Here is a 27,630-nt window from a genome sequence, read left to right as displayed (position 1 = left end):
TTGCCTTTCTGATTGAGCAATAGGATATGAGGATAAGGAAATCTGTGTGTCTTTGACTTGGAGGTTGTTGACAGTGCATCGTGAGCCTTTCTTTAAGTGGGTATGCGTGGTCTATAGGCTGCTGCTTGATGTGAGCAGGAGAAAAACAGACGTGGAACGGTTGTTAACGGTTCACTGCCAGAACAGAAAGCTTTATTGAGTGAGATTTTGCCAGGCCTGAAAAAAACCACTCGGACCCAAAGTGTTTCATAATCCCAGAGGTTCTGGATAATGGAGGAGGGAACAAGCACATGTGTCAGCACTGCCAGGCAGGGAGGGAGGTGCTGGGAGCCTGCTGGAGGATGAGCTGGGTTGGAAGCCAGTGTGGCAGTGGGGAGGAACGCCCTCCTGCTGGCTGGGGAGCACACCCGGGGCAGGATTTGCTGTGGGTGAGGCTTGCACGTAGATCACCAGGTGCATAAATAGAGAAGGAAGGATGACTAGGCAGCTCACAACTCCACCTGGGAGGGTTTGGGGTTGGCTTAGGCTGGCTGCATGCAATCTGTTACTGCATGTAACAGGCAAGCAGGATGGGATTTCTGAACAGGGCTCTTGCAATTCCTCAGCATGCTGCCAGCTGTCACCTGTGGGGGGGATTCTGTACGTTCTGTGTGCACACTTCTATGATAGGTGTCAAAATCAGGAGCACGTACGTCTCAGGCTCTCCGCAGACTGCCAAACACCATCAGGGAGTGGCAGAGAGCAGCAGATGTCACTGCTGCACAGTGGCACTTCACCTCTGTCCCTTGGGAGCTTTGGGCTCGTGAAGCTTCTGCACAAGGAACCTTGTCAGCAGTCTTTGGGATGAAAGCCACCCCCTGTCCTGATGTCACTGCTTCAAACCCTGGAGCAGCTCTCTGACAGTTTAATAGGGAACAACCTCTGCTGGCCACCACCCTCTGTGTAAGGCCAGCAGGAGGAAATGGTTCTGCTTAACAGTAACAGCAGCTTCAAGGGGGGGAGGCAGATAGGTGGGATTGGAGCTGGGATCAGACCCGTGCAATGAGGGTACCCAGCAGCCCCCAAAGCAGCAGGGCTGACAGGTGCCCCGCTTGGCTCTGCACCTTACTGGAGGGCAGCTGACTTCCAACAGCTCTGCCAGCTCAGAGCCTCTGTCTGATATTGAGCCTGATGAGAGGTGAGGTGTGCATTTCCTATATGCCACCTTTCAGCTTTACTCCCAGATGGAAGATCTGGCAATGGATCCATAGTGGGAACGTAATACCCAAACGTCACAAATTGGGTCACTGTACTGCAGAAGATCGACTGAGTGTGCCTAAGGAAAACACCTTTAAGGTTTCCTGGAAGGCATTGGATCTCCCCATTTTGGTGCAATCATTTTAGTGCTCCCCTAAGATCTTAATGATGTGTTGCAGAACAATTTGCAGCCATTGATGGATGTCTGAGCCAGGAGTCAGAATCCAGTTTTTTGTCTCAGGTATTCATGAAACTGTTTGGAGGATTTAATTACATAAATAGCAACAGGACCCTTCCTTGTGAAGGCTTGCTTTATACACAGAACTGGATGGTTCCTCTAATGGGAAGGTGTAGGGCAAAGGGATGCAGCAGGGCAGCACCACAGAAGGGCTGTGGGAAGCGGGGTGATGACCATTCCCAGCAGTGCTGGGACCTCTGGGGAGGCCGACGTGAGTCACAGAAAGTGGTGATAAAGATAATCCTTTGCTCTGGTCCTGTCTGGCTGTTTGCTCAGACTCAGCTTTCTGGGAGGGAACATCCTCTTTTTATTATCGTTATTAGCATAATTGCGGCGCTGCGAAGGGGCCCCGGTCCCAGGCTTTGCACATATTCATGTGCTCTGCTGAACTGCAAGGAAAGCAGCCCAACGCTCAGTAATGTGCAGCTCTACCCAGAATCAGTGGGAATGAGACCCAGGCACTTACTGTGCTCAGTAAGAGACAGCTGGTCCCTGGATCTTCCCAAGTGCTTCTGTGAGCATCCGAGCACAGAAGTTAAGGGGCTGTGTCTGTCCTCAGTCTGGAGGGCAGAATTTGGGGTGCCTGGGGAATCAGCAGCAATCCAGGTGTTGTGTTATGTGAGCTCTGTGCAAACTCCCTGAATCTTAATTTCTTGGGGCTGTCTTGCCCTGCATCCAGCTTATCTGTAGGTGTTCCCAAGTGTTTTGGAAGGACGTGAGTGCCCAGCGGTGTTGCAGAGCCAGAAATGAGTCGGTGAGCACTCCAAAGCACACAGCAGAAATGCTTCCCAGAAGTGAGAGGAGCAGTTAATATCCCTGCATGGCAATGAGGAGGAGGAATTAAAAGCTCACCCAGGAGAGATTGCGCTCTGCAGGGCACCGAGCTCTCCGTGTTCGTTATCAAAAATGTAAGCAAACAACAAATTAAAACAAATTGCATTTGTTCCCCAAGCCTTTGTCTGTTTGGGGGATTAAGTCTGGCTTCAGCTGTTGATTGGCAAGCAGCTCTGCTATCACAAAGCACAGTTCTCCCTGGAACTGGAGACCTTCTGCCTGAAGGATGATAAGGGAAATGGGTTTGGATGCAGAAGGAGCTGTGGAAGAATAGGTGTGCAGGGCCACTGGGGGTGTCTGTGGGCTGAGAGCCAGCTGGGGTGCTTGGATTGTCATTATGCTGTGTGGGCAATCAGGGCTGGAGCACCTTGTCCAGCATAGCATCTCCTCAGGGTGTGGGTAGGGTTTGAGTTCTGTGATGGGGCGATGCTTTGGTATGCTGAGCAGGTCAAACGTGAGATCAGAATGGTGAAGGTGGGCTTTGAAATGTGTGTGTTCTCTGCTGAGATAGAGCCTGAAACTTAAGCTCCGCTTTTAATTGCAAAAAACATGAATTCGAGCACAGAATTAGAACTGGCTGTGTACTCTTACCACATGGGTAGAAAAATCACATTGCACCTTCTTGGTGGAGTGAATTTTTCCTGATAAATTCCCCTGATGTGTGATATCCCATAGCAGCAGCACGACGGGGCTGTGCATGGGCTGGGGGAGCTCAGCAAAACCACTGGTGGTGGAACAGCTCTCCCAGGGAGCACAGAGAAGGAGCAGCACCTGTGCTGCTTCTGCAGGAGCTCATTCTCTTTGCCTTAAATGCACTTGTTAGAAACCTAAACAAAAGTCTCAAGCCACGCTGCCTTTAAAAACAAGCTGTTCAACCTGGGAAACGCTTTTTGGAGGCTGATATTGAAGCGGATGCCAAGTTTTGCTCAGTGCTGTCTGTCCAGGTGCCTCATTCAATTTCACAGCCCTTCTCAAGCACTGAGGAGAAGAGCAGTAAGAAGATGTGAGATCTTTGTTCTGAGTGTTCAAATGTTGTTCTCCTCGAAGGAGCTGGTGTGGCTGATGCTGGGCTGTGCAGGATCATCCCAGGTAACCCAGAGCTCTCTACAGTGTGGCTGAAGTGTGTAAGAAGCAGCAGCTTGCTGAGGGTGGCTACAGAATGGCTGTGCCAGCTGGATCTCTTGTAGCTAAAGCCAAACTGTTAACCTGCTGCAAAAGAGGAAAATGGAGCTGAGGTAGGATGTACTGGTAGGACCCTGCTAGCAATGCCTTGGTGCAGCAGCTCTGTTAGCTGCAGGCAGGTCTCGAGGTGCGTTATAAACTTGGTCCATCATCTCTGTGTTCTACAGCCAGCCTAAGGATCGAAGCTGGTGAGCATCCAGAAAAGGCAACGTCAAGCTGGAGCACTGCTGTGGTGTTACCCAAGTTTGCACTGTAGGAGACCGTGCTGGTGCTTGGCTCATAGCTGGCAGCTTTGTGTGCTGTTCTGCTCCCACTCTCACATCAGTGCGTCAGCCTTTGGTCCTCTCCTGTGTGCCTGCAAACGCATCTGCTGGTGCAGCAAAAAGGCTGAGGTGGCCTCCTGGGGAGCTGGGGTTAAGCTGCTGTCCTCAAAGCACCTGTACTGCAGCACTGGGGTTTGCAGAAGGAATTGCCTGCAGTTCTGCTGCTCCTCACCCCCTCCTCCTTCCAGCCATTGGCTGCAGCTTGTATTTCCCCTTTATTGCCTTTGGCTCCGTTGCAATGGGCGGTGCAGTATTTTTGTTCTTCACTTAATAATCTTTTGGCGGCCGTTGGACATCATTTCTCATTGTATTGGTGGAGGATTAGCTGAGATGATGGGAGATATTTCCTGTCCCAGCAGCGGGATGGGCTTTGCAGGGCTTGCGCCTTCTTTTCACATAGTGTAATGCTTTGTTTGGGAATGTGCAAAGGCAGCTAATCTGTGGGAAGAGAGCGCAGCCCCGAAGCACGATTGCTTTTATTTGTGGCAAGGAGCCACGGAGCAGGCAGAATGCCTGGTGTTCCCAAGCTGGGCAGAGCGTGGGGCTGGGGGGCCCTGTGCATGTTCCAACCTCTGCCACCAACCTGCCACGCAATGTGGGGGCAGACAGCTTCTTTGCTTACCCCAACCCTGTGTCTGGTCGTGGTTCTTCCTTTGGTGCTGGCAAACCTGAGCGTCACCCAAAGCTTGAAGCTAGAGTGCTTAGGGAAGCAAAGGGATGCTGCAAGGATGTGGCCGTCAGCCACTGAGATGCATTGCCACAAATATCTGCTGGGCAACAGAGAGTGAACTGCTGCAAAAAAACAAAGCAATGCCCGGAAACAGTAAAAGGTTAAACTTCTGGGAAAATGATTGGGAAGGGTGGGTCCGGGCCTTGGTGGACAATAAGAGGGTGTTAGCTAGCGTAGCTCCTTACCACAGCCCCTCTCAGGTTACTACTTGCTGGCCCAGCTGGTATCTCTAAGGGGAAGCGATGGGTTCTCCTGTGATCTCTCTCCAGCTCCAAGCACGGAGCTTGCTCCTGTCCAGCTGCAAGCCTTCACTGCCTCGTGCAAATCCCCAAGGCTTGCTTCCTTCTGCTGGGTCTTATCACAGGGCAAGGTAGTCCTGGAGTCCCACGGAGCCCGAGTCTGGATCCTGTTTGTCTGCAGGCACGGCTGCACCTCGGGGATGGCTCCTCACGGTCAGCTCAGACATTGCTGGTTTAGCATTACGCTGTTGATTGTAAATGGAGACAATCTTGAGATGAAAAAAAAAACTGGCTTTCCTGCTTCCAAGGCCATTTAGTTTTCTTGTAATAATAACTGATAGGTGCTGGGGGAGGGATTAGCCATGACACGATCCCTTTGCTATGCTTCGCGAAAAGGAGAGCTGCAGACTTCTTTCATCCTCCTGCCAACTCAGAGCGAGGAATATGGTACCAACTGCTGCAAACCAGACAGCTGAGAGGCAGAGGAAGGAAGCTGATGGTTGCTGGAAGAAGGTGGGATAAAGGTGCACCACAGTCCTTGTTGCATGTAGCTGATCTAGTCATGAGATATCGACTGTCTGAGATCAGCTGCTGGAGGAACTGTGCCTGGAGTACAGGGCTGTGGAGCTGTCATTTGAGCTACTGAAGAAAGGAAAGCTTTGGCATCAGCAAAGCCCTGACTGTAACGTCCCTATTCATTGCAGGGGACTTGGACTAGATGAGCTTATGGAAGGTCCAACTCAAAGAGTTCTGTGATTCAATAATTGCTTCTTGCAGCCAGCTTTGCTTTCTCCTGCTCCTGTCTGGTAGCATTTCCTGATGCAGAGAGTAGTGGAGGAACCTCAAAAAAGCCATTCGCTTTCATTCCCAGCAAGGTGATGTGACTCTTGTTAAACTTCAGGAAATGGAAGCTGCCCCACTCTGCTGGAATCCTGCTCATCTTAGTGGCACCATCCCTTAGGTGCCTTAAACACTTAAAATTAGACTTTCTGCCTCATTAAGGCGTAAGGTCAAGGAGCAATATCTAGAAACTGCAGTTGCTGAGGCGTAATAACCAGCAGACACTGTCTCTCTGCAAACCTACTTCAAAGGGGACGGCTGCAGACCTCCCCCAGCAAAACTGGGAGGGGAAAAGGAGCAGGGGATGATTTAGGGATTGCTGCTGGCAGCCAGCATGTGGACAGTGCTTCCCTGGAGAGGGGACGTGTGTTGGGGTCAGGGTTTGGATGCACTGCAATGGAGTGGGTTGGGATGTTCCTATCTGAGCAGTGGTGTGAGCTGCTCCACCAAAGCCAGGCAGGTCAGGCTCTAAGTGAATGGCAGCACCTGTGAAAGCTTTCTCATGCCTACAGGAATGCTTCATAACTCGTCGTCTTACACCAGCAAGAAATACGGCGGAGGAAATAACTTGGAGAAGGAAACGGGAGCTGAAATGTTCTCTAAAGCTCCTCCTGACATTTTTCATCTGTGCTGCTGTATCTCCCATTGACAGATTTCTAACACTACTAATGGCTGTGCGTGCTGCTCCTCGAATCAGCTCTTTTCGGAGCTAGAAATACCAGCACTCTTCCAGAAGAAGCTTATTTTTATTATATTCCCAGCCTAATACTGGAAACCTAAGAGCTTCAGAATAGAGCTGGCTGCGACTCCAGCATTTCCCCCTGGAAGAAAGTTAGTTATGGGAAAAATCCCTTTTTTGACAGCCTTCCACCAAAAAAATGCAGATTTTCCCACAGGAAATGTGTGAGCTCTGTGGGTAAGTGGGGTTTTTCCTCACTTTCTCGCTGCCTCTCACTTTTTCCAGCTCGAGTTTGGTGTTCCTAAGCGTTGCTCTCGCTTTGAGCTGGTGGAAGTTGGGCAGTGGCAGCGAGGAGTGGATGTTTGCATCCCGCCTGGCTGCAGGCAGCGCTGTCTGAGGGTCCCAGGCTGTCAGGGTGTGCTGTGTCCTACCTGCAGGAGTGTTTCCCATTGCTCGCACCTGCTCTGAGCTGCCATTGCTGCAGCAAATGCATGCCCCCAGGTTACAGGGGTGGGCTGATGTGTGGCCCTCATGAGTGATGGGAAGCAAAAAATAACGGTGCTTCTGCTCTGCTTGGCTTTTGCTGGTTGGGTGAGTTGTCCTAAGCTTGAGCAACCCATCACTCCATCTAAATGCAAAGATAAGATCCTGCTGGGAAGGCTTTACCGTCCTACTCTGCAGGCTGTCGTACCTGGGTGAGAACTTTGAAGCAGATAAAGCTGTTTTCTCATTGATGAGGCTCTATTAGTAGACGGTGATAGAGACGGTGATAGAGTAGATGGCAGCAAGACCATGTCATTGCTCAGCCTGGCAAACAAACAGGTTGAGGATGCCTCCCATAGATGCTAACAGTTTTTTCTTTCTTTTCCTATTATTATAGTAGCTGCCAAGCTTTCCTCACCAGTTCTCTGTATTTTGGTTATTTTTAATCCTTGTTTATTTGTGCTTTCTGTCCCCGCCTTTTCCAGCTTTTCTGCCTGCAATGCTAACCCCTCGTGCCCTGCAAACACATGCTCGATAACTTTGCTCACGTGAGGCATCTTTGATGTTGGAACCGAGTTAAGTATGTGCTGCAGTGTTTATAAGCTCAGGTCCTTGGTTTCTTAACCCTTGCCCAATGTGTTTGGTTTGCCGCAATAAATCGCTGTCTGTTTCATTTTGGAGATCAGCTCCATTCTCTCCCCAGCCTCTGCTGACTGAGACAACAGATGTGGTGCCTGGCCCTGCAGTTGCCTTTTTGCCCTTTGTTTTTGCTTATGGCTTTGTCTCCAGGTCTCCCATTCTGTGTTTTCCCTGCTATACAGCTCTGAATAATCGATAGAGAAAGCCAGGAAATAAATCAGAGCCTCAGATGGTAATGCAGAAGGAACGAAGGGAAAAGCAGACATATGGATTTCATCACCAATGGAGAATAACATGTATGATGATAACAACAGAGTGTAAATGAGTGTGTGTACTCACTGGCCGCTCTTCCACGCAGATTGTTTTTGTACATGACAGGGGAAGTTATGCTGTGGTTTCTGAGTTCTTTGGAACGATTGCATCCTGGCACCGCCCGGACTGCTCCCCAGCCCCATCCCTGCAGCACAGCTTTGCTTTGGGGTGATGCTTTGGTGCAATGAGCTGTGCTGCAGGAGGGGTTCGGTGCTTGCGTGCTCCGTGACGCCGTCTCCATCCTCACGTCCTGTCAGAGCTGGGTTGGAATTCACTGCTGCTTCCCTAACCAAAATTAACCAAAAGCTCAAGTTCTTGACTGGCCAAGATGAATTACAGAGAGAATATTGGTACAGAGGGAGGCAGCCCCGGCGGTGTGGTTTTGCTTTGAAACCATAGGTCCCAGCACTTGGTCTGTGCTCGTGTGCTGACAAACACACCGGGTGCTGCAGAGCCCTGTGATGAGGATGCTGCCTACCCTGCAGCATTTGTCTGAAACCCACCAGAGCCTTTTTTCTTATAGAACAGGATTCCTTTTTGCTTATGTGCTCTGGAAGAACAACCTAAATACAAATGAGTACCCTAATTTCTTGGGGCTGTCAGCTGAAGCTGCTGTTGCAGACTCAGTGATGCTCCAGCTGAAGGGCAGCTGGGTCCAGAGATGTCCTCACTCACCTCCTGTCAGTCATCACCTTCCCTTCTGCTCTCAGTGCAGAAGTTTGTTTCCTTTTCCCTATTTCCCCAAGGCAATTAGCTGATGCCCTTTCACTGGTCGGCTGTTCAAGCCCACTATCTAAAGTCCATAGGCAGATAACAGCCATCCCATCATCTCATGTGTGCCAGGAGGAGTGCAGTGCCCTCCTGCAGATGGGATGCTGGGTTTGTGCCCTGGCCGTGCTGCTGGCAGGCCTTTTACAGAGGGGTTTTGGCCAAATCTTTCTCCGTGGAATCCTTGATAATTCCTCCTGGAAGAATGATTTTTTTACTGAAAAACCCAGGAGAAATGCGAACGCTTCATTAGCCAAATGTTAGGATATTCTGGTTTGGAGCTGGTAAATTTGATAACAAAACCGGTATCGAATCCTTGCTTAGAGGTACTCTGAGTTCCTATGATGTGGATATGAAGAAATTCTGGATAGTTAAAAACCTTCATGGGATAGGAAAATCAGTTCTCCCCAGCTCGTTTCACAATCCCGTGCTTCCTGAGTGAGTGCAAATCCAGCACCTTTCACCAACAATAAAAATCACAGCTTTTTCTGGTTTAGTTCAGTTTTGAGCAGCAACAACAACAACAAAAATCTCTTCCTGGCAGAATCTGCTGCTCGTCCTATAACTGCACTGAGTTGTGAAACAGCTTTTCCTAACCAGAGCTCGTGCCCTGTGTGCCCATTCTGGCCCAATGGAGCTGCGTGCCGACACAGTGTGGTGCTGGGGGGCTCTGGGTGCCCTTACAGCTCTGTGTCTGCCCTCTGTGACAAGTGGAGAGGGGTCCAAAATGGGAAGGGTCAATGTGAGGAGGTGTAGGTTGGGATAACCTCACTGAGTTGTCACCGTGGTCTTTTTCAGCTTGCAAACTGCCTTGTCCTGGCTGGGATGTGGCCTCTGGGGCTCTCTGCTTGCAGTGGGAAGGTGAGAACTCTGTGGGGTATTTGTGCAGGGTTTGGGGGACCAGGGGTGCTTCTATCTTCCAGCAGGTAAGGAATAGCTGACCTGAGCTGTGACAAAGCACTGCAGTGCTGGTGCTGTTGTGGTTCAGGAGCTGCTTCCAGCAGTGCAGGGGGACGTGCTCGTGGCTGGCCAGGGCTGGTTTGGTCGAGTCCTGCAAGTCCCGAGGTTTTGTTGAAACAATTTCCTTTTCTCTAAGCTTTCCAAAGTTTTCTGGGATGTTGTAGTTCCTGGCACTGTGAGAAAAAACTATCCAAAGAGTGAGAGGCAGATGCTTTAGATGCATGTTAGCAATGGATAACCTCATGTTTCTGGAGCCGAGGATCTCTCATCTACTCAGCTGTAACTGAGCACTGGCACTGCTATAGGCCCAGCCCTCAGTCCTGTGCTGTGCAGGGGGTTAGGAACAGCCTGCTCCGTCTCGTGGCAATTCGAGCATCTTTTCCCTTTGCCTTTGAAGCTGGGAGATCTGCAGTGTGTGCTGCCAGCTGTGCTCTCCTTTGTCTCTGCATGGTGTAAATTAAGTTGAAGGAGGCCTTTTGTTACAGAAGCTGGGATGTGCTGCTGTGTTGTATCCAGAGCCCTGAAGTCGCGCGGTGCTGTTGGTAGGGAACCAGCTTTGGCTTCTGCTGCCCTCCTCAATGTCATTTTTAGCATCCAAGCACCACAGCCCCCGCATGCACACAGTGGCTCCTGAAGACACGGGCTGGCACAGCACCTCTCTGCCTCGGCCTCTCCTGCAGAGAGGGGAACCCACCTACCTCGTCGCGGAGCTGCGGTTGATAATGTTCACAAAGTGCTTTTTAATCCCCTGCTGAAAGGTTCTGTGCGAGCGTGAGTTATAATTATGACATGAATGCCTCATATTTTCCTGCACGAGCCTTCAGCTTGCCGCAGAGATGTTTTCCCAGCCTTTATGTGGATGCCATCGGGTTTGCAGCTTCCTGGCCCGTTCTGGGCAGCGTGGATTTCCAAAAGAGAGAATTTGAATCTTTTCATCGGTTCGGAGAGCCAAACCAAACCCGAAACCGCTTCTAATAAATCTTTCCAAGAGGAAAATTGATTCTACGTCGACAGGGCAGAGAAGCAGCTTGGATGGGGCCGGGTGACAGCTCCAGCCCTGCAGACAGGTGTCCGTCCCGCACGGCTCTGCTGGAGGGGCCGTGGGCAGCTGAGCAAACACGTGCTCTTCATCACGTCACCGTGCAGCTAAAGTAAACCATGAGGTCATGCTGGCATCGCCGTGTCACCCCGCCGTAATGAAGAGCTCTGCCCGGCTCCCCGCAGCCTCAGCCCGCATCCAGGTGTGTTGTTGTTGAGCAGCTGGTGTAACGCAGCTCTGCCACTGCCAAGTATGAAGCAGCCCCGTGCTGCTCCAAAACTAACACAGCCGGGCATGCGACGCGGCCGGGGGGTGCAGCTCTCCCTCCTGGAGATGAAAACAAATCGTAAAGGCTGAAAGGCAGGAATCGGGCCTGGTGCTCACTGCTAACCCAGGGATCTCCGCGCCTCGTCCCAGGAGGAAAGGAGTTAATAGGTAGCCAAGGCAAAGGTTTAAAAATAGAGCTCTTTGCATAGCTATTAGGTGATGTCTCTGTCATGTTGGCTGGGGTTTGCTGCTACAAACCCCACTGTGCTCCCAGCAGGTTTTTAATGTTGGGTGTTTGCCTTTTTTTTTTTTTTTTTTATGGTGGGGTGATGAATGGGGAAAACAGGGCTTGGAAAAAGTGACTTAGGAAGCTTTAGGATCAGGGTAATGGGTGAGCTGTGTCCTCAGTGCTGCTGGCGTGGCCTCACTGGGATGACAAGGTGGAAGGGCTGTGTGTCCCTAAATGTTCTCCGTCCGTCTTTGCAGGAGGTTATTCCTGCTGTCTCTCATTGAGAGGCATGGATCACACAGTAAGAGGTGTGTCTGAAAGCCCCAACTCCGTCACTTTCAAGATATTGGCTGAAAGATTGCTGCGAATTTCTTTCACATCTTCTCTTTGGAGCGCATCTCTACGGGAGCCTGCTAGAAGGCACGCTGGAGAGATGCAGGATCGGATAGGAAGCTGGATTAGCCCCTTAGGATTTCAACAATGCAGCTTTGGTTTAATATAGAAGGTTTTGCTTAATGTGTTGGTAGAAAAACGCAGTGTTGCATAGCTGAGATTGGATTTTCCCACCCCGTTTTCTCCACAGCCTTGACTTTTTCCCACTGTTGCTCTATAAATAAAGAGCAGGTGCAGTGAGCTCTCCGGGACTGCGGTCCAATCCAGAGCTGATGGTTCCTCTTTCCCAGAAGGAGATGGCTTTGCTGTCAGGGAGCATCACTGGATGTTGGGCAGGATCCTTGGAGCAGCAGAGGCGGCCCCACACAGAGCCATGGCTCCTCCAGCTCTGCCAAGTGACTGCTTTGCACCATGCTGCACTCAACAGGAGCAACAGGAGGCAAAACCCAGCTCTCATTGTGATCCTGAACCGAACCTGAGGCTGGGTGTAACCATCAGGCAAGGGCAGATGTGATTCACAGTGCTGCCAGCAGCAGGACTGCTCTGCATAGGCCAGTTGTCACTTATCTGCATCATAGGCATTTCCCTGCTCCTGTGTCCTGCCCAGCCAGCAGGGAAGGGTATTCCATCACTCCTGGCTGTGGTGACACCAGGACACACAGAACAGTGAGAGTGTAAGCAGGGTGCAGTAAGAGAGGCAGGAGGGGAGCAGGCAGTGCTGGGAGCTCTGTCAGCTGACTTCTTCTTCAGCAGCACAGGCTTGGCTGCCAAAAACGTGTCACAGTGGGTGAGGAGAGGGAGATGTGCATCTCCCACCAGAGACAGGAGCAGGGCTTGTGTGGGAAAGAGCAGGGAATGTGAAACATCCTGCAAGAGGGCTTTTCATTACACCCATGAGTTCAATGCCATTCTGTATTGGCAGGTTTCTGACTGCATCTAGCATGAGGAGACCTTGGTGTTTTTAAGGTGGACAGGGGTTTAAATCATCCCAAAATCTCAACTAAGAAAACTGGAAAGAAGTAGAGAACGGAGGAAAACACAGCTTTTTGGGAGGGATACCTGAGTCTCAAAGCAGTGGTGCACACAAGGTGCTGGTTGAGCCTCCATCGCTTTGTACGTGAGGTCGACAAGCTGGCAGAGCAGACACCCTGCAAGAGCAGGGCGAACCAGCAAGCTCCCTCCTCTGCTGGCAGCAGGGAAGCACCGGGCTCCTTGGCAGCCTCTCCAGCCTTCAACCCCTTGGAGCCCATTCCCCAGCCAGGAGTGCCACCCGAAGCCTTCTGGGAGGGCGAGCGCCATCTCCCATCCACGGAGCCCATTGCCTCACCTTTGAGGAATGCATTTGCTTCGTAACAGTGATAAACAGCCTGCTGCTCAAATGGAGCTTGTGTTGCAAACCCCAAACTCTTGCTCTGGGACAGGCTTGGCGTGCCTCCTGCTTCCCTGCTGGGCGAGCCGGTGCCTCGCTGCGGGGTCTGCTGTGCCGAGCGGGGATTTATTATGGGGACTGGCCTGTGCTGCTGGCTCGATGAGTTCTGCTCTGATCTCAGAGGATAACTCTCTCCTCAACTGGTCTCGGAGGGAACTTGCATTCCTTTCTTATCTCCCACCAGCATGAGTTATGCACGCAAAAATTAGTCTTTATTTATTAGTGCAACCCAGCCAACAGCCATCTCCAGGATTTTCGGTTACGTGTGCAAAAAAGTCCACCTCCCTTTTCTTGCTCCCCTGGAGAGACTAATTAGGAATAACCTCACCTTTCGGGGAATCAGATGTTCCTTCAAGGATGTGAACTCGCATGAGGTATGGAGACGGTGTCCCAGAGAAACACTGAGGTTAGTGTGCTCAGCTCATCTGTCTCTACTTAACGTAAGGGCCCCCGCAGGGTTGTGGAATAAACACAAGGGCCCTTATTTCTCCTTTAAACCATAAACTGAGGCACCACGGCGAGGATCCTGGCTAAGCCTGCATTTCTACGGCCGGATTGGAAGAAAGGTATGAGCCAGGCCTGGCTGTGATGCTGAGGAGGGGAACGCAGCGGCGTGGTGGATGAGATGCTGTAATGGGATGAATGGGAGACCCGGCTGGACGAGGGCAGCTCTGGATTGGGTTGAAAGCTGGAGGAAGTCTCTGTGCTGCTGATGCACGGAGGTGAAGAATTACAAAGGCAAAGGGAGGGACTGCAATCAGCAGGGTAAGGCCAGCGAGGCATGGAGGAGGATCAGATATACCGCGCTATCAAATAACCCCGGAGATGCAATATCAGCAGCTCCTGAAGCCACCAGAGACCAAGAAATCTCCAGAACGAAGCGTCGATGTGGAGGTGGTTGCTCAGTGCAATTAATAAAACCTGACAAAGCCCCGTTTTTGCTGCATGCCAGCAAGCCCTGCTATTGCAGAGCTGACACCTGGGACCAGCAGCAGTGCATGAAGCTAGAATGAAATGGGGAATGAATCCTTGAACAGGGCATCTGTTCCCCACTTGTTTTGTCCCGTGCTGGTGTAACCCCATCAGCCTGGAGCAAAGCACTGCTGCGTTGTGCTGCCCAGAAGAAGGGGTCACCCCTTAAAGTGAAGAATGGTGGGGGTCACTTGGCTGCAGAGAACGGCTAACCGAGGGCAGTGGTGTGGATTGCTGTAAGAAAGCAGGCAATTGTGAAGGGGAAGGAAAAACAACCCTGGAGCTGCCAACAGCTGTAGAGCGCAAATTATCTGACCTGAGCTTCACAGACAAGACATTTTTGATTCCAGTGCAAAGAAATATGGGCAAGACATCAAGTTACAAGCCAGAAATATCATGTAACCGGTAATGGCCCTTTATTGACATAGGAAGTGGGATGGTTTTGATAAAATGAGAGCCCACACAAATGATTTTCTGTGCATAGAATTCACAAGGCATCTCTTTGAGGAGTTTTTTGAAGGAACGCAGTTATTATTTCCCCTGCATTCATCTTGCTTGTCCCATTGCTAAACGGAAAAGGAGTTGACGGCAGGAGGAGATTCACCTGCAGCTCCACACCTGTGCTGCACATTGGTCCATGCGCTCCTCACCACGCATGGAAACAGCAATCCGGCACCCTGGGGTTAAAGAGCCCAGCAGGTCCTTTTCTGTGGTGTATCACTGCTATCGCTGCTGCCAGCTTTCTTCACCCGTTTTGAAACCAAATGGTTCGTAAAGACCTAAATTAATTTGGGTGGAGGTGATGTGTCATTAAACATGATTAATCTCTTGCTGTCACCAACCCCACGGTAATTTCTGGAGTGTTGTGGCTGCAATTGCAGCTGGAATCCCTGAACTCTCTGCAGCCCAGCACTGAGCTTGCAGCGCTGGTTGTGTTCAGCTTCCTCAGCTTGCTCTTTTGTTGTTGTTTTTGGGAAGGATATTGAAGTAAGAGGAGTATGGGGAAAAGGTAAACAGGTCCGTGCTGGGTTTGTGCTCCCTGCTTATTTGCATGTGTGATGTTAGAAAGAAGCAAACTCTCTGAGTGCCTTTATCTCCAAGTTTACAAATACAAATAAAAGGCCTACACGGATATTTAGGACATGATGAAAGATTCAAATATACACAAGGAGAGTGTTTATTTGAACGGTCTCTGGGTTCTTCTTTTCGTATTCTGCAGTGGCTGCTTCATTGTAGGAGGTCCAGAAAGTTAATTCACCGAAAGGAGTGCAGTTTTGGAAACAGCAGGGAAGAGACTGAGCCTATTTGTGGATCTGGTTTTCAGTTTCTTTATTTGTTTTTTTGGAAAAGGTTTGGTTTGGCTCGAGCCGAACTGAGCTCTTCCTGCGATCTTCATTTACCCGCTGTGCTGCAGGGCTGCGTACCAGGCCAAGCTCCCTACATTTCTGAGACTTCTTTTTCCAGAGCTGTTTCCCTCTGCAGACCTCCCCACGTGCTGCTCTGTGCAGCGGGGGCTGAGCACGGATGGGTTTCCCCATGGCTCTGCTGGGTTGGGGCTGGGACCTTCAGCTCTCCTTGGAGGGAGCTTTGCTTCAAGGAAACTCCTGGGATCGCAGGATGGTTTGGGTTGGAAGGGACCTGATGGACCATCTAGTTCAGACATAACACAGCACCCAGTGAGCACCCCTTCCTGCCCACACAGCTTACCTACCAACGATGTGTGCAAGATCTCCCATTGCATTTGCTCTCAGCTGCTCTCCAGCACCCCACGTTTGTTCCTATTTTAATGGTGCAAAACTGGCATTCCGCTCCCTGCTGCCCTCCCAGCAGGCTGCCGACACTGCACTCCTATTCCTACACTCTGGTCTCTCCCTGCCCACTGAGCCAGGAGGTGTCAGGATTTAAGACCAACTCCTGCAGCTTCAAGGGCCACCTCTGTTTTCCTTCGGCTCCATGGAGCATTCTGTCCCGGTGCGGTGGGGAGAGCAGGAACCTCCAAAAGGAAGCGGTGGGGGCTACAGATCTATAGATTAAAGAGAGCAAGGGCCAAGTGCCAAAGTGCTTGTGTCACTTGCAGGAGCCAGGGCCAAGAGCTGGGCTCGGCACAAGTCTTTCCATTGTGGTGACTCACTTGCTGACACTCCTTGGCTGCCCTGCTGGGCCGGATGGGGCTGGGGGAGAAGCGAAGGAGCTGCTTGCTGCCCAAAGAATGGGCAGTCCTGGGGCATCTGAGCCCTCCTGCCCATCACGGGGCTGTCCCACCCTTCTGCCCCACCATGAGGGTCTTGGTCCAGCGCTGTGCCTGCTGGGTGCTGCCCTACCGACAGCCATAGCTCTGGGTTGCATCCAGGAGGAAGACGAAAGGTTGGTTTGTCCCAGAAACTGGGAATTGTTAGCAGCAGAATCCGCGAGGAACGAAAAAAAGCTAAAATACTCATGAAATCTGAAAATCATCCAACGGTTTCCCTTTCAAGTATTACAGCTGTCTTTCCTATCTTTCTCAAGTTGTCATACACGACAGTTCTCTGCGTGTTCTCCTCTCTTGGTTTCTCTGTTGCTGTTCTGTGTTTCAGTGGGATGATATTGAATATGGCATATAAGAATTGGCTCTCGACTCTCAGCACTGATTGCGTTTGCGTATGCAGAAAGAGAAATTGTTTAGGCTAGCTGTGTTCCAGAATTTTATTGCATAGCATCTGACAAGGTTACATGCAGCTTGTCTGGGCAAAGCTATTTTTAATGCTGTGCTCATCAGTGTGACTCCTTGGGTTGTGCCTTCCATCAGCAGATGCCCAGCTGGGCATGTTCTGCCTTTTGTACCTGCAGAGCTTCTTAAAGGCTGAGGAAATGGGAAATATTTTCTGTCACACTTTGCAAACAAGTTGTTAGAAAAACATGCCCTTTGGTTTGGGCTTTTTGGATTTGCAAGGAAGGAGTTGAAAGAATTGAACTAAATTGCTGTTTGTTTTGGTACGAAATACCAGATTTCTTCTTTTTCAACACGGAGACATGCTTTCAGGTTTGGTTTTGCTGAAGGGAAGGAATTTGCCCTTTTAAAAGCCTCTTTTGGACTTGTTTTCTGCACAGAGGGAATAGCAGGAGGGAAAAATAATAACACAAATAGGTGAAAATTGCAGAAGTGCTGTTTGTAGAGGGGGAGGAAACCCACAGAGCAGTGGTAAGAGCCCACAGGATGGTGCCCATGCTCCCAGGTCGGCTCCAGTGGCTGCTCCCCATGTCACCCTCTGCCCACATCTGGTCTGCAGCCTCCGGAGCCAACAGAAGTCTTGCCATTAATTTCAGATAATGTTCTGTATGCATGCAAGCTAACGTGATCGTTAAACGTTTTGCTAAGCCCGCTTGGCTTTTCCCATCAAACGTGTCATTTAAATAACCTAATTAAATGAAGTCCCTTCATTTCAGATGATGTTTAGATGATGCATGTAATTGCCCTGGAAGCACGGCCGTCCAGCTGGCAGAGAGGTTAGAAAAGATGTAAAACATGTTAATAAAAACAAGACCCTCCTCAGGTTTGGCCTCTTAGTGGGGATGGAAGACCAACACGGTGGTGAGAGCAGCCACAGTCATCAGGCAGTCCTCAGGGATGGCAGAAATCAATCTGGTTTTGGCTTGCTGCACTGTGTGAAGCTTGGGCTGGTGGGGCGCTGGGGTCTCATCTCCAAGATGATGCAGGGCAGCCTGAGGGTGGATGAGTCCTGCTGCTTCTTGCTTGAAGTGATGGCTGACCCCATCCTTCCTCCTTGCCCAGCTGTGTTGGGAAGCCTCTGTGGGGTGCAGGGATTGTCCAGGTGTTGTCCTGCCTGCCCAATGACAGTGTGTTTGCTGCTCCCTCCATACACCAGGAGCGTCTCTGGGATGGGGCCAGCTCTGCGGAGAGAATATTTCCTTTAACTCAAGGAGTGAAACTCTTGGGCTCAGGGCCTGGGCCGTGCTGGGGAGGCGGTGTGGCTGCAGTAATGGTGCTCATAGATCATCGGCTGTCAGCGAGCAGCTGGGAAGATGGTGAGACCCCAGCATGGAGGCCTGCACCTGCTTCGTCAGGGCTCCTGGGACGGCATCACCCAGCCTGGGCTTGTCCTGAGCTCATCACAGGGACAAAGGGCTGTGCTAAATTGGCTCTGAGCAATGCTCATTGCTGGCAGCCTCGGGCAAGGGAAGGCACCTGCATCCTCCTCTGTGCATCCTCATGCCCAGAGCAGGCATGGCAAGGAAACAGCCACGGCTCCCAGGGCACTTCAGTTAGCTGAGCTGTATGGAGATTGCACATCTGGCTAGCAGGGACACGCGTTCCCCAGATCCTCTTTTCTGCACCAGGAGCCAGTCCCAGGAATCCCTCACCCTGCAGACTCGTAGTGCTGACACATCCTCTCTGGCCACAACAGAGCAAAGAGTTCCTTTTTATCCTGCTCCAAGTCAGAAAGTGCTCAGCATTTCAAACGAGATTTTCCAAAGGGTTCGGACCACGTCAGGTCCTGCAGGGATGGTCTCTTCCCTCTTCCCCATGTGCACCAAGTGCCTTGTTGCAGAGTGAGCAGGATGCATTTCACCTACAGCCAAACCCATCCCGCTCAATTACCACCCAGGGAGCATCCCTGCTCCATCTCAGCTCAGTGGTGCTCAACCAAGGGTCGCTCCGTTTGCAAACCTGACCTTGTGCATTCGGACACACAGGCTGCAGGAAAGCGATCCGAGCAGAACCCCCTGCGCTGTCACTCCCACTTACAGGTCCTGGCGGTGACATCGCCGCAGCGGTGAGCAAACAGGTTTTTGGCTGGGTCTGCTGTCTGGGGAGCCTGTATCTGGCAGAAGGACTGCCTCCTTCCAGCAAGGTGCTTGGGAGCCCTCAGGAAGGACAATCAAGGCAACTCTGACATTTCCTCGCTGCCCTTTTGCAGTTGGGGCTGTTTTGTTTAATCCTCGTGCCCCCTCTCTCCTGCAGCACTAAAGGATGTCGTTGTCCCAAAGTATTTCTTTCTGCATTCTTGCAGCGTGAGCAAAGCAGGAGGGGAGGGGGCGAGGAGAGGAGATTGAAAAGGTTGGGAAAATTCTCACACAGGGCTTATTTTACAAGGGACAGCTGAGCGTGTAAACCCGGTCTCCAAAGAGGGCTGTTGGAGCTGTTCTGGCAGCATTTCCCCTCCTCTCCCCCAGCCTCTGGCTGAGCTGCTTCGAAGGAAAACAGAAAGGAAAGAGGCAGGGAGCGTTCCAAAAATCAGCTCTCCCACCCTTTTAACTCCCCCTAACAGAGAGGCGAAACAAACCTCAGCGTGGGCAAAGCACGGCACATGGGGTCGGTGTGTGCATCCCGGTGCCATTTAGTTGGGTGAGTGGTCCCCACGGGGGACGAATGTCCCCGCAGTGCAAGCAGCTGCTGTGAGATGACACTCCTGGCCGACCCCTCCTCCCTCTTCTTCCCCGTGTCCTTTTCTTATCTGCAGTGCAGCTCAGGATCTTGCTACGAAAATAACTGGCATCAGAGTAGCAAAGTGAGCAGTCAGTGGTTTTTATGGGCCCTTGCAGGCCGGGGCTGTCTGGCGGAAGGCAGGGAACAGAAGAGTTCAGATTTGGGGTTGCAGAAGGCTTTTTTTGCTTTCTGCAGATCTATTCATAAAATTGAGCAAAGCCAGCTTTCCTACGAGTAAAATCAACATTTTTTACTTGTCATTTGTCCTTGCAAAGCAAAAGAGGTGTGGTGTTTGCACAGATACCCTTCCTTTCTTATTGGAGCTGTGGGTCTCTGTGAGTCTGCTGACCTCTTTGGATAAAGTTCTTGTTGAGGACGGCCCAACAATGCCATCCTCTTGTCTGCAACTGGGGGTGTGAGGGGGTGTGGATCCTTGGTGTGGTGCCCCAAGCATCACCCACACTGAGCATCTTTGAACCGCTCACTAAAGCAGAGCAGCAGCTGAGTTCTGCTCGAGGTAACAGCCGTGTGTTCTCATCCTGTCCCTCAGCAGCCGGTGGTGCTGTCAAAAGAAGGTCTGTGTGTCTGCCTTTCATTTACATCCCACGGCGTGTCTGTGCACACACAGGTATGCCTGCATGCTACCTCAGCTGAGAAACAAGTGCTTATTGGAAACATGCTTGCTGTGTATTAACAGCCCCATACACATGTATCTCTCATTAAACGCTACGGGGTGGAGGTAGGGATTGCTGCCCCAGGCACTCTCTGTGAGATCTCTCAGCACCATATGCAATAAATATGTTTTTAATAAGCAGTCATTAATGACTGGACAATAACAGCTTTATTAAGCTTAAATTAAAGGCATATTTGGGGGCCTTAATCTGAGACTGTATGGTGTAATGGAATGTACTGGAATTCAGCTTTTTATTATTTTGTTTTAAAGCTTCTTTCAAGCCAGTAGTTGCAAGCCAGCATGGGGAAAGGGTGCGTTCCCTGATGGCCTGATCCTGCTTGGAGATCTGCTTGTGGTTGTCTACACAGAGCCTAAACCAGGCTGGGTACCCCTACTAGGGTCTGTATTGTATATAGGTATCGCTCCAGGGCTCTGAGCTCTCACCCTGAGCTTTGTCTCCCTGGGTGGGCACTGCCTGCAGTCAGCCCTTTCCCTGCTGCTCTCATCTGCGGGGGCTGAGCCCCCAGCATAGGCAGATAAAGGCTCTCGGAGATGGCTGCTGCTTAACCCTTGCCTGCGGGGGCATGCCTGGAGCTGGGGCTTCATGGGGTTGGGCTGCAGTTTGGGTTTGATACCCTTCAGTTGTCCTTGCACTTAGCAGGCACTGTAGGTGGAAAGCAAGCCAGCGGCCGTGCCTTGCTCTGGGACTGAGGTGAGCAGGCAGGAGCAAAGGAAGCCAAGAAGGAATCCCACTCTTCATTAGATGATGATAAAACCATAGTAAAATAACAATAACACCTGGGCACAAATATTTGAAATACATTTCAGAAAAGCATGAGGGTTTGGCTGGAAGAATCTCAGGACAGCCTACAGCAGAACCCCAATGCAGGGCCATTCCCGTATCCCATCTGCCCATTTCACCACCCCTGCATCCTCCTGGCCACACAGGGACTGCTGAGCTCTGTGCTTTGCTTCCTTAAGCAGGTTTGTTGCCCGCTTGTGCTGTCTTCCTGAAGCAGCTTTCTCTTGCAGGCTGGTTTTCAAGCCCATACCCATCAGCTCCCATCCTTCCTGGGCATACCCTGCCCTGAAATGCGGAGGGTCGCACCCCTGGCTGGGCAGCACTGCAGCAGTGCTTGCCTTGGAGCTGGCTTTGGAGCTGCTCCATGCAGGTCCTCTCCTACTCCTCCCCAGCTGGCTCTCCAAGACCCTGGGCTGACCTGCGATGTGACTCGGCGTGAATCAGCCCTTCCTCCAAGCCCAAAGCGTGGGACTTGCATCAGCCCTATTCCCTTAAATCCACTTAGTGTGTCCCTGTGACCCAGACCCTTGAACTCCCTGTGCTCCACTGCCTCAGCCCTGCAATCCTCCAAGCCCAGCTGTGCCCCAATCTGCTGCCCTTTTCCAGTTTCCCTTACCATCTGGGCTGATCTGGAACTTGTTGCTTCATTCACTCTCCAACTGTTTTTCAATTGACTTTTGAGAATTAGCATCGCTTTCAGCTCTCCCTTCTTCCCCTCATGAGGGGAATGATTCTTTCCCCACTATTTTAAAGACAGCTTGTACCTAAGGACATAATTCCTAAGAAATGCTTTGAGCTGAGTCAGCTCAACATGTGTTGCACAAGTGTGTGTCGGAACAGAACTGAATCTGATTTCTTTTCTCTGGTGCTGGTTCAGAGGTCGCTGCAATCAATGCAACGATGCTGTGAGATAGCAGCTGCTCTGTGCCAGGGCTGTCCATGCCCTCTGACATCCTTGCTTTGCACTGGACAAAATGAACCAGATTCTTCCCCAAATGCATCAGCTCCTCACCAGGGATGACCAGGACCCAGCAATTTGGGTTTAGCTGCAGAGCTGGCTGAACGTTCTGTTTAGGATGAGATGGGTTGTGTATGTTTGAGCACCATGCTTTGCTCTGCTTTAACTGGAAAATGTGAGATGTTTCTGCAGAATATTTCAGCATTAAATGGGAAAAAAAAATAGCAGATTTTTTGAAAACAAAAATATAGTAATTTTTGGCTGAAGCTCTTTGAATTGCTCTTTTGGACTGAGCTTTGAGGACGTGGCGAGGTAGGGTTTGATTGCATGAGTTCCATCTCTGAAAACTGAGCTAATTTTTCTTGCATTCATCTGAGATATGTTGGGTCTGTGTGTTTGCCACATCAGTGCCCGCTAATGCACAGATGGCTTCAGGTCCTGCTGTAGCCACCAGCACAGCTTACCTCCTGTAGACCTTTGGGCTTCTACAGACGATGCAAGCAAAAGTCACATTGCTTCAAAACTTTTTCAACAAGCAAACCAAACTTCCCACCTCTGCATTTTGCAAGCTGGTTACTTTAGGCATGATAAATGCTTGGCTCCAGCAGAAAAGCCTGAGTGTGGAATGGCATCCCTAAATAGCAAGCATAAGTCTTGCTAAGCAGATACAGCCTTAGCTTCTGAGCTGCCTTGAAATGCAAGGAGACACTTTGTGAAGGAGAGCATCTTGGTGGGTGTTGGCTTTCCCCTCTCATTGCATTCCTGATCAGGGAGAGCCCTCAGACAGGAATTAATGGTTAGCGCAGAAGGAGCAGGCTCTGCTCAAGGACTTGCTGGTAGAGTGCAGTTGACTTGAGAATGGCCAAGCTAATAACTTCAAAACTTCTCAACTTTCTGCCTCACGCGATCGTTTTCTCATAACAGCTTGCCAAAGTGTTTGGCTTAGCATTAATCACTGTGTTTCTTCCAGATACAGAACAGTGTTGTGCAAGCCATTGGGTCAGCACTCAGGGCATGGGATATCAGGGTTGGGGTCGATTTAAATATGAAATTAGCAGCCTGTTCCCTGCTGAGGCCCCTGTCTCAAAGCACACATGGACATGCCTAAGTGCTCTGCAGGACCTGGAGCATAAGGACATCAGTTGGGCAGCGGATGAAGTTCGTAGACCTCATAGCCTCAAAACAGTGTGGGGCTGCAGTTCCTTTACCTGTATGATCCCTTTAAAAAACATCTCCCCAGTGCGGAGCAGAGCTGCTGTTTACAGCTCTCAGCAGAAGGGAACCTCCTAAAGCCAAACATCATTGTGCTGAACCCTGGTAGGACTCAAACCTTTGGCTCCAGCATGTCTAGGGACCGAGAAGCTGATGATTAGATAACTGTAAACCATCCTGATTTTACAGCTCGTGCTCGCTTTGCTGGGAAAGGGAATGAAGCACACCAGGCTCCTAGGGCGGAGGGAGAAACGGTTTTGTGATTAAACTGGATTATTTCAGCTGCAATGCCCACCCCTGCTGCAGGGTTTGCTTCTGGTCTTGGGCAGGTCTGACCCCCCTGTGCCTCAGTTTCCCCAGTGCTGACCCTTTGCTGTGATATGTTGGTGGAAATGCAGTTTGAAAGAGATGCACTGCTAGAGGTGGGGTGCCCATTTGGGAGCACCAGCAGCTTATGCCTGGGGACAGGAAACCCAAGACAAAGCATGTTCCATTGGGTGAGGAAACCCAAGAAGGGGTTCTCCATTGGTCTGAGTCCAGATGAGGGCACCAGGAACTCCTGGGCTCATTACACAGCCTTGGGCCCAAACCACCATGTGTTTCAGTTTTCCAATCTGCAGAGTGAGATCCCAAGTGCAACTCATGCAGCCCCACTTCAATCCCAACCCTTTTCATCTCTCCCAGTGCTGATGGCCTTATCATCAAGAGGTTTATTTCCTGCCCGGCTGGGAATTCAGCCTTCTTGCTTCTTGAGAAAGACCCTCTTGGTGTGAGACATTCTCCAGGTTGGGCCGTGTGTTTGGATGGTTGCTAAGCTTGTCTCATGTCTGGTTAATGCCCGATGAGATCATGGTGCCATTTAGCATTTCATGGATAATTCAGCATTATTCATTAACAATCAAGAACAAGCAGGTGTATACATAGGCTGCCTTTGTGGGAAGAAGAAAAATAATGTCCCTGGGAAAGGACATGAATTATTCAGGGGGACCGAAGTGCTGGTTGAGCTGAGGAGCTTCAGGGGGCCGTGGAGATGGAGATTTGTTTTCAGAACAGCAGAATCTAAAGCTTTTTATGCCATTAACCCTGCAAATGTGGGCATTTTAATTAATCACAGTGAAGATAGCCTTCTGTCCTATAATAAGAGAGTGCAAGGAAGGAATTAGGGAAAAAAAACACGTTTATATTGGTGTGTGGTAGTGCAAGGGAGTTGGAGAGCAGCACAGGGTCTGCTCGTGTCTGCAGCATCCCTGTTCACACAAAGGGCTCATCTCTTCCTTGCATCACGATGGTGCAAAGCTCTGCCCTTGTAATGCGCTCTGGTGGTCCCATAAATGTGGCCATGCTGCTTTAGATCCTCATCCAGGCAGCTGAGACCCATGGCTCTGCGTGTCTCCAGGCTGACGTAGAGGCCTGAATGCAAACTCAAGGTCCACGTGCTGCCTGCCCAGGGAAAATTTAATTTGTGATGTGTCAGGAAAAAAAAAAAAAGAAAATGTTGACTTTTGCTGGAAGAGAAATACGGTCTCAGTGACCAAAACTGGATCATTCCCTGCTCAAAGTGGAATTTCTCAGCGTTCAAGTTCTGGTCTTTTTATTTTCCAATAAAACAGGTTAAACACTTTCGAGGAAATCGGATGCTTTCTGTGAGCTTTTTTTTTTTTTTTTTTTTGCTTAATTGAAAGCACAATCTTCCATTGGAAAAATGATTTAATGGACATTTCTCAGGCTGTGCGAGCAGGGATTTTAGTGGGAATAGTTCCTCCTGGAGGGAGGAAGCCTTGCGGAAGAAACATGGAGCAAAGCAGAGCTTGGGGAATGCAGAACAGCCAAGCTCTATCAGAGGTGGTAATTACAGCTCTGCACATGAAACGTGGACAGTGCCAAGAGCTGGCAGAAAGGGGGATGGATGGAACCAAGGGGGATGGATGGAACCAAGGGGGATGGATGGAGTGATGCTTTTCGTGTTCCTTCCCCAAGACATGCACCCTAACAGGGAGGCATCCCTCCAGCTCAGCAGGCAGCTGTGTCCCCCTTGGGACACACAGATGTCTTCATGGGGCTAAATTGCCCCATCATTGTTTCTTCTGGGGTGGCTGGGAGTTGTAAGTCATAGAACTGTTTGAGTTGGAAGGGACCTTGTTGCCTGGGTTAGTTCCTGGCCTGGAGAGCTGGAGGCCCCACCATGCAGCTTTGGGCCCATTGCCCCCAGGACCACAGTGTGCAGACTTACATTTGATGAAGTCTGGAGGTGGGAGGTGCTTGGCTTTCCATGCCGTTGGGTGATCCTTGCTGTTTTCCACCATTACTTCTTCCCTCATCAGTAGTGAGGACTTCAAAACCCACTTCCACTCCAGCCCAGGGACCAATGCCCAGCACTGCCAGCTCCCACAGGAAGACTCCCCGCTTCTCCTAATGCAGGCAGTCAGGAGGCTTCACTTAACTCTGCGTCTTGAAAACCTGAAGGCGGAGTAAAAGAGAAGGGCTTTTGGGGGCAATGTGCAGGAGAGGAAGAAAAATGCGTGCTCAGATCCCTCTAACAGCCAAGTGCCTGGCTTTGAAAGGGATTCCAGCACCACCCGTGCTTTCCTTCCTCCGCAATCACATTCACCATGCCCCGCTTTGAAGTTCAAATAAACTTAAAAGCATATCTGCTGAAATATGTTAGCCGCGTTGCTCGGCCGGCCTGCCTTGTGGTTCCTGATGGAGGAACACACGTGGAAGGGAAGGGGAGCGCTGCTGCTCTGCCTCCAGTCTGCACAGAGACAGATGCTGAAACAAACGCAAAGGAAATACCAACAGCCCAATGCCTTTTCTTCACCGGCTCTGTTTATGTGAACCCAATGTATGGGTGTTTTCCTAAGAGTAAGGTTAACCTTTTTTATTCCCCCCCCCCCCTCCTTTTGACAAATAGTAAATTCACTAAAAAACGTGGCAGAGAAATGAGTCACAAATAGCAGGCTCATTTGGCAAGTGCGTTTGGGCCAGAAAAGGGCTTTTTTTTTTTTCTAGTAAAAATGTTTTGCTTTGACATTTCTCAAAATAAACCTTTCTGACCCTTCATTCTGGATGGGGAGTTCTGAAAAATTGACAGCGACTCGAAGAATACAATGTTCTGCTTAATCAAAAGGATAAACCCATCGACAGAACGAAACGGAGTGGAATGCAGCGTTGAACTGGAGTAGAACTGTTAGCACAGCCCAAAGCATTCTGTTTAGATTTATTGTTCTTTTTCCTGAAAACTCTGAGCTATTTGTGACCCACCCTGAGTGCTCCTCTTGCTTTGCTTCCCTTCCTCCTGCTATTCTCGCCACCATGGCCACAAACCCGTTATGTTCTGCCCTCTAATTATCCGCACGCGCTCCGCTTCTGCTCTCTTGTTCCTGCAGGGAAGCCAGCTTGCCGTCACCTCCACGCTTCAGCTCCTTTTCTGCTCGGGCAAACCCATTCTGAGGACAAGTAATGGTTTAAAGAGCAAAAATACAGCGTTTGTAATGATCCATCCCTACTGGTGCTACCTCTTATTGGAGCACTGGATGCTTGCTGGGTGTTTCAGAGCAGCCCTCGCTCCGTACCTCCCTGCTGGCTCCAGGAGGATCGTTTTGGAGCTGTGCTTTGGCACCAGGCTCCCTCCAGGCCCCACCGAATTTGCACCCAGACCCACCCAGCCCCACGCCTGCTTTAAATCATCCGCAGCCCACGTAAGTGGTGGTGATGTCAGCCTGCCCATCCCATGCACCTTTTAAGCATAATCCCACCCAAATTTCCCTCCCAGCCAGTTCCCACACCCCAGGGTTGGGTGAGACTGCAAGCCATCACCTTGGGAGCAGAGAGGTCGGAGCTGGCACCTACATCCCACATGGCAAAGGCAACTGACCCTCAGTCCCAAAGCCATCTGGTCTTCCCGTTGCTCCAGCTGCCTGCAAACAGCTTAACATTGCCTTATAAATGAGCTAATAGGCTGCGGTCCTATAAAACACGGAGCTCTGCTCCAAGGGAATCCCGGACCAAACCCCGTAGGGGCTTTGGCAGCTCAGTAGGCTTTGTGCAAGTAACTGTGAGGACCACCTGAGCGCCTCAGATGGGCACAGATCTCAGGGAGCCTCAAGATCTCTGCCCTCCCAGCATGCCAGGGCCAGGTATGTGCAGCCCAGCCCGCGGGAAGGACTTTTGCTGTGGTTTACTGGCAGCTCCTCAAAGCCTTATAATGAAGAAAGTGCTTGTGGTTCAATCCAAATGAATTTGTTGGTTTTTCTCAGCTAGTGAGAAGTCTGAAGGGTTTCTTATCTTACTTCAGATGGTGAGGAATTATTTTTTTTTCCCATTCTGATTCAAACTGAATTTAAAAGATGGAAATTTGGAAGCAGCAGTCTATTTGAATCAGAAAATCATAGGCATGGGAGGAACCAGCGCTGGGATGGCTCACCCGACCGTGTCCAGAAAGGACTATTTTTACTCCCTCAGGATCATCCCATTTCCTTTTGGAATGATTTTCAAAGCCAGTGTTTGCTATTTGCAGATCTCTGACAGTGTCTTGGGTAAAAAAAGCCCATAGGCGGATGTACCTGAGGTGGCCAGGTGCCTTTTTCCCCCTTATTTCCCCTCCATAGGGCCATGCTGAGAGCCCATTGTGTGCCAACGGAGGGTGGTACTCAGTGATGCCCTGCACAGAGCCTTTTTTAGGTGATTTCTCAACTTTTTCTGGCTTTTTCTGGCCCTTCCTGTTTTTCTGGCAAGCCTGGCAGGAGAAGAGCACTCTGCTGCTGTAGCT

At 50.5% G+C, this 27,630-nt stretch overlaps 1 protein-coding gene and 1 long non-coding RNA gene across 5 annotated transcripts in view; one reads left to right on the top strand and one right to left on the bottom strand.

Annotated features, from left to right (window-relative positions):
• SNX19 (sorting nexin 19) overlaps positions 1–27,630 on the top strand; it is an 81,131-nt gene that overhangs the window by 45,218 nt on the left and 8,283 nt on the right. Inside the window, exon 11 of one of the 4 annotated variants that reach the window (XR_005841738.2) lies at positions 9,302–9,359. The exons of 2 other annotated variants lie outside the window; for them this stretch is intronic. The gene's annotated coding sequence lies outside the window, so the exon portion shown is untranslated. Of the gene's footprint in view, positions 1–9,301; positions 9,366–27,630 lie in introns of those variants that run through there. One more of the 4 variants, XM_040652107.2, reaches the window with a different exon arrangement.
• Positions 24,022–26,515, bottom strand: LOC107055048. Its single transcript, XR_005841739.2, has 3 exons — positions 26,378–26,515; positions 25,093–25,319; positions 24,022–24,302 (listed from the first exon to the last, which is right to left on the bottom strand). It is a non-coding gene; the product is annotated as an uncharacterized LOC107055048 (long non-coding RNA).

Source organism: Gallus gallus, chromosome 24 (genome assembly GCF_016699485.2).
Source record: "Gallus gallus isolate bGalGal1 chromosome 24, bGalGal1.mat.broiler.GRCg7b, whole genome shotgun sequence".
In the NCBI taxonomy this organism is placed as follows: Eukaryota; Metazoa; Chordata; class Aves; order Galliformes; family Phasianidae; genus Gallus; species Gallus gallus.
This window is presented reverse-complemented; position numbering and strand designations above follow the sequence as displayed.